The sequence below is a fragment of the Rhagoletis zephyria genome, unplaced genomic scaffold, assembly GCF_001687245.7.
Source record: "Rhagoletis zephyria isolate East Lansing unplaced genomic scaffold, Rhagoletis_zephyria_1.1 Rzeph_scaffold_01495, whole genome shotgun sequence".
Taxonomy (NCBI): Eukaryota; Metazoa; Arthropoda; class Insecta; order Diptera; family Tephritidae; genus Rhagoletis; species Rhagoletis zephyria.
Window position 1 is genome coordinate 21775 of NW_016158579.1, and position 6156 is coordinate 27930.

Here is a 6156-nt window from a genome sequence, read left to right on the forward strand (position 1 = left end):
ATTTATTTTATCAATTTGACTGAGTTAAAATTTTCAAATAGGTGGCAACCCTCCTCAAAAATATTTCCAGCAGTTATTTTTCTTAAACCTCTTTAATAGATTATCTATGTTGTAATATATCATTTAGTTTATCAATTAAATTGCGCTAAATTTTTTAACAGGTGGCAATCCTCCTTTAAAATATTTTCGCCTGTGAGCCTTCTTTAAACTCTTTAGTTTTATACCCACATTGCAATATTTCATTTACTTTATCAATTTAACTGGGTTAAAACTTTTGAAATAGGCGGCAACCCTCCTAAAAAGTATTTCCAGCAGTTACCTTTCTTAAACCTCTTTAATGTGATACCCATATTGCAATAATTTATTTATTTTATCAATATATTTGGGTTTAAAAATTTTCAAATAGGTGGCAACCCTCCAATTTTTTGCGATATCATTGGTTCTGGTATTATACCGAACTATACAAAAAAAAATTATTCAAATCGGTTCAGCCGTTCTCGAGTTTTGACGACCGTGACATACGAACACAACATTTTTATTAATATAGATATAAAAAGTATTAATACACAGAATAATATCATCAAATATGATAATAATATCAAATATAATAATAATAATAATAGATTGGCGCTTACACATATGTTAGTGTTTGGCCGAGCTTCTCCTCCGATTTGTGGCGTGCGCCTTGATGTTGTCACACAGAGAGGAGGGACCTACAGTTTTACGCCGATTCCGAACGGCGATTGTATATTCATGAGAAGCTGTTTTTCATAGCAGAAGTACACTCGGAGGTTTGCCATTGCCTGACGAGGGGCGACCGCTGTTAAGAAAAAACCTTTTTTTTTAATTTTTTTGAGATGGTGCTTTGACCAGGGCTTGAACCCAGGCGCTGCGGAGTGGAAGGGCGCACTGCTTACGAATACACCACTAATAATTAATATCGTAAAACGGATACATCATTTGGCAGGTTGGCAACACTATTCCGATATTAACATATCGATCCCTGCAAAAATCCCCCTTTTTGGAGAGTGGGCAACATTGCAACACAACAGATGGCGGAAAACAATAATAAACTAATATAACTTAAACAAAATAGTAACAAAATGATAAAAAATTTGGAAATATACAGTTTGCTGCGCGATGGCAACTGTTTTAGCAATCTAAAAAATAAATGGACAGCGCAAAATGACCCGCTACTCAAAAAGTGACTGCAGCGGTGGATACGCGGGCAACTGGCGAACTCTTCAAGGCGATGGGCGTTAAAGACGGCACTTTGAAAGTGCGTTTGCGCCGCCTGACTGAAGCGGAAATCAGGCAGCATACTGGCGTTGGTGGAGGAGAAGGCGTTGAAGGCAACGCACGTCTGGCCAGCACAGAGATATACGTTCGCGAAAGCAGAAACAGCGGTGCGAGTGATGAGGGGTGCTAGAGTTCTGTATCATGGAACCCAAGAGACTACACGACTCGGAGTTCAGCAGCAGGCAGCGAGGCGGGTAGCGATAAATTTACGCCAGCAGAAGTATGCAGTGATAGTAATGACAACGACGACGACTGGCACCTAGGCGATGTAGTAAGAGCGCCCACGCCGACCGAGCTTTCTGATGACAGCAATGACGAACCTCGCAGGGGTGAAATAAACTTTTACCAGGAGGACTACCAATGTCCAGGTGAAGGCTATGTTGAATTCGTTCGGCGCATCACAATGACGATCCGCATTTTCAACGGGCGCCACAGAGCCCTGAATGGTGGTGTCAACCGCCTGCGCAGTCGTTGTGCGTTGTTGTGACGAGAGAAGAAACAGCGAACACAAGAGATGAAGATGGCAGCGATGAGGAGAATGCGCTCACCCTGTCGGTGGAGGAAGACCGCGGGTTGGAGCAGTGATTAAACGAGCGATGGTTGCAGAAAGATGCAGAACAGCCAGCAGCAATACCAGAGCTGGCGAAATTTTAGCGGCACAAACCCGTGACCAAAAGAACTAGTTAGAATAATCGAAGAGCGGCTTCAACGGCAACCAAGAAGACGCCAAACATTGGGTACCGAGTACGCATTACAGGCGCGGTGATGGTGACGATCACGCGCCCAGAGGGAAGTAAAGGAAGGGGGGGGCGGGATGTGAAGACCCCAAGTCCTTCACTAAGGGACTTCACAATTGGCACACATGTATATAGAATTGAATTGTACCGATATGAATTGTTGAAATTTTATATTTATGTATATGTACATATACATACATTGAATTGTTATATATGTATATATATATACTTATTTACAAATACGGAGTATTGGAATTAGCTATGGCATTGGAGTACATAGGTACTGCCGTATGAACAAGCAAGGAAATAAGCGAAATAGTAGCAACAATATTGTTAGGATAACTGTGTGCCTGCGTGCAGGACAGTATAAATAGACCAGCAAATGGGATTAGAAATTAATTCTGGTAGAGTAGTTATATACTCCAGTCGATCGTGCAAACGAAGATTGGAAAGGCTAAGTTCACCGTTGCCACGCTGACGTTTTTAACGTCATTTGGACGTTTTTTGTATCCTGTTGACGTTTGAACGTTTTTTGTGTAAAAAATGACGTTTTTTAACTTCCCAGTAATTTTTCTCTATGCACAATATATTCTATGTATAGCTTACTATTTGCTTGTAGAGTAAGTACTTACGCTCACACTTTCGGCAAATTTGTTACTAAATCTTGTGAGTAGAACTGATTTTGAATTATTTTCTTAATAAATCTTTACAAGCTTTGTTTTTTGCAGCAGGTGCCTCAAAAGATATTTATTCTTTGGACACATATGACTTAAAACTCAATTATTCTAGACTTAATTTCCGCAACTTAACGTAACTTAATATTTTGGCCAACCTGTTATATGAGAAACTGGTAGTTAAAACTTAACTTACCATAAGAAACTTAAGAACCTGTAGATTTTAGATTCTTAAGTTACGGCCTTACGGAAATTGCGGGCGGTGAGAGAATCAGGCTTGCCAGACTCTCGTTTTGGTATTTCTTTAAAAAAATAAATGAAAGCAAACATTTTTGTTTGCATGATTTTTTTTTGATGTGACATTTTAGATGGCGAACTGTTAAAACGCTGAAAGAGAAAATACAAAAACAAAATATTTCCGCTCTTATCTTAATTTGACGTGATTGATGATTTCTTACGGTAAGTTAAATTAAGTTAAGTCTACACTAACTGAGCTTTTAAATATGATGCAAACCAAGCGTACGCGCATTTTTTTTATCCTTCGACTAAGGATCCTGCGTTCAAAGGCTCGTTGTTTAAACACTTGAGGTTACAAGTCTTATTAAAATGTTTGCAATTGCATATTAAAATCCACGTTCGCAAAAGCACTATATTCCTTCTTAGCAGAACGTAATTTAGCATTTTCGTCAACAGACATCCTAACCAAACGTCTACAAGAAAAAAAGTATATTAAAAATCGACGCGGTTCTTTAGCAACTTAAAACTTGCACATTACCCTGGAAAATCTGAATAAAAATTGAAAATCTAGCTGAAAATTTGGGTATTTTTTATAATTTTTGAACAAAGTTTGAAATGTGGATTTATATTGTGTTAGTTATATATTGAGCTAGGCTTTTATTAAAAAACAATAAACATTAAATAAACAAAAGAAAAACGGCCAAAATCGATCAAAATGTTGATGACTTAATCGGCTGATTTTAAGTGTATGTATAAAATGCTTTTTATATTAGCGATCTCAAACCGGTTTACAATAGTGGTATTCACCAAATTGTTGTCAACAGTCGTTGCTTGAGCTTATCTGCTGTTTTGCCAGGGTGCCAGGCCACTTGCTCACTTTGGTGAATACCACTAATGAATTTTAAATGTGCTCTGTTGAAATGACATTTAAATATACCTTACGTACATATGTACCTTTGTGTACAATAAAAGTTTAATAAGAACAATTCTGTGTGCATACATGGAAAAGACGTTTTTGGGTAGGAAATGACGTTTTTTCAGACCAAAAGGGACGTTTTTCTCAAGCCTGCCAACACTGAGGCTAAGCAACGATTGTGAAAACTAAGTTGCTACCTACCTACTAACGTAGTTAAGGTATATGGTGTGACGTGAAAACGCTGCCAAGGCAATACGTTATATTGGTGTGACGTGAAAACGCTGCAAAGGAAATACGTTATAGGTTATGTCGTGAAAACACTGCCAACTAAATAGCGAAATAAAGCAGCGGCACTATAAGAATTATTCTCGTATTTATTTAAATGTTTGGATAGGGGAACCCAACATCCGACTGAGCCACAGCCCAGCTATTGACCGGATAAACCGGGTTCGTTACAAATTCGATAGTTGCCAAATATATCCTATTTTCTCATTCACAGACAAGACGCACTCCTTCGAAATCTCTCGCTGCTGCTGCAGCAATAAGTGTGGCTGCAATATATTTGCCATTAGCTCCAGCTACATGTAGAGCATGTTAAACATTTTTAATTGTATTTGTAGGAGCATCTGACAGTCCACTTGCGTACATAAATAGAAAATACACAACATGACGAGGGACTTGAAATTGAAGATGATCAAGAGTACACAACGCTGGAAACTGAGAACATGAAGCTAAAGCATCGATTAGCAATTCTGAAGATGGTTAGTAATTTTCATTTTTTTATCTTTGTTCGTCGACATTATAGGACGTGTCATCATTGCAGGCTATTGCTGCAGAACAAAACGCCGCAACCACTGCTGTTTTTGGTAAATATGTACCAGCGGTACTGCCCACCGCCGCCGGTGCAATGATTTCGATAGCATAACAAACGCCATCTCCTGGGCATTCCCAAAGCTTGCTGACACCAGTTATTATATCACGTATGAATGCGGCTCAATTTGGTTATTATCAATGCAATTGTGCCATGTCATTGGCATAAACACTAAAGGTTGCTGGCACAAATAAATCGCCTAGAGATATAGCCAACGAAATAAATAAACATGGTGTTCAATCGCTTCTTGTGGCTTAAACTGAGGTTGCAAGTGCTCGATTCATTAATATGTTTCTCAAAAGGTATACAGTTTATGGTTATGTTAGTGCAAATATTTACAAAAATTTTTACATCAAATGTAGGGATTATGCTGTTCGTGTGATTTCCAACCTCTTACGGTCTGGCGTTAACATGCCAACTTGCCGCAAGCAACATATCTCATATAGATGCACGTTGGTCATTTACGTTCGACTATTATTGGAGAGTCCATTTGGCGTTTGTTGGAGTTTCTGGGGCACGATAATCGCACGAGCTAATCAAGGCTGTCATAGAATCCATCTTAGTCCGAATTTTTGAGAAATCTACGAAAATGCTATTGAATTTAAATAACTGCGAGCGCAGCGTATGCTTTGAATACACGCATTCGTAGTAGTTCAGATTCAGTGTTCGCTTTTTCGTAGATTTTATGAAAAATCAGACTAAGATGGATTCCGTGATAGCCACCAATATGTATTCTACTTTGACAAGATGTTGCCGAATCGCGGCGACACAGCCGTATACGTATTCTATGATTTTACGCGCATAGGCTAAATATCTCGCACCTAGCTAAAGTGCTTGGTAAATGCATATCTTCACCATTATAATTTAAAGTAAAAAAGTTTAAGGCATGTTATAAAAGAATACAACAAAACCAAAAAGTGTTCTCAAAACTATTAAACATAAAAAGTTCTACGAATAAAATCCGTAATTTAAAATAAAATAAAATATCACAATTGTTTTTGTATGGCCATATTTACAAAATGAATCTTAAAGCACCCACAGTAAGGCCTAAACCTATAAATGACTAATAAGAAAAATAATAAATAACAGAAATGTGAACAAGTACCTATGTCGAGAAATCTCTAAATAGTAGCGAAACTGTATCTCAATAATAACAAGTAATTTTATGCAAAAAATACAACCGCATTTCGGTCGTTCTGGTTACGGAGATCCGACTGTCCTCCCTTTTTTACAATCTTAAAAAAAAATTAATACGTATTCTACAGAAAAAAAATCAACATACATATTTACAGATTTTAAGTAAAAATAAATAAAGGAAAACTTGTTCGTGATATTTCGACCAAGGTGTATTCATGATACAAAAATTTGAAAGTAAAATCGCTGAGAGGCAGCCTGAACATTTTTGAAGTTTGCTAGCATAAC

The 6156-nt window shown here is 37.7% G+C and overlaps 1 long non-coding RNA gene across 2 annotated transcripts in view; it reads left to right on the forward strand.

The window, feature by feature from the left end:
* The window catches only part of LOC108364207 (uncharacterized), a 13355-nt gene extending 7696 nt beyond the window's left edge, over positions 1-5659 (forward strand). The window contains exons 2-4 of one of the 2 annotated variants that reach the window (XR_001847723.1): positions 4363-4624; positions 4687-5036; positions 5097-5659. This is a non-coding gene — a long non-coding RNA (uncharacterized LOC108364207). The remainder of the gene's footprint in view (positions 1-4362; positions 4625-4686; positions 5037-5096) is intronic. The other variant, XR_001847724.1, reaches the window with a different exon arrangement.
* Positions 5660-6156: the final 497 nt, after the last annotated feature.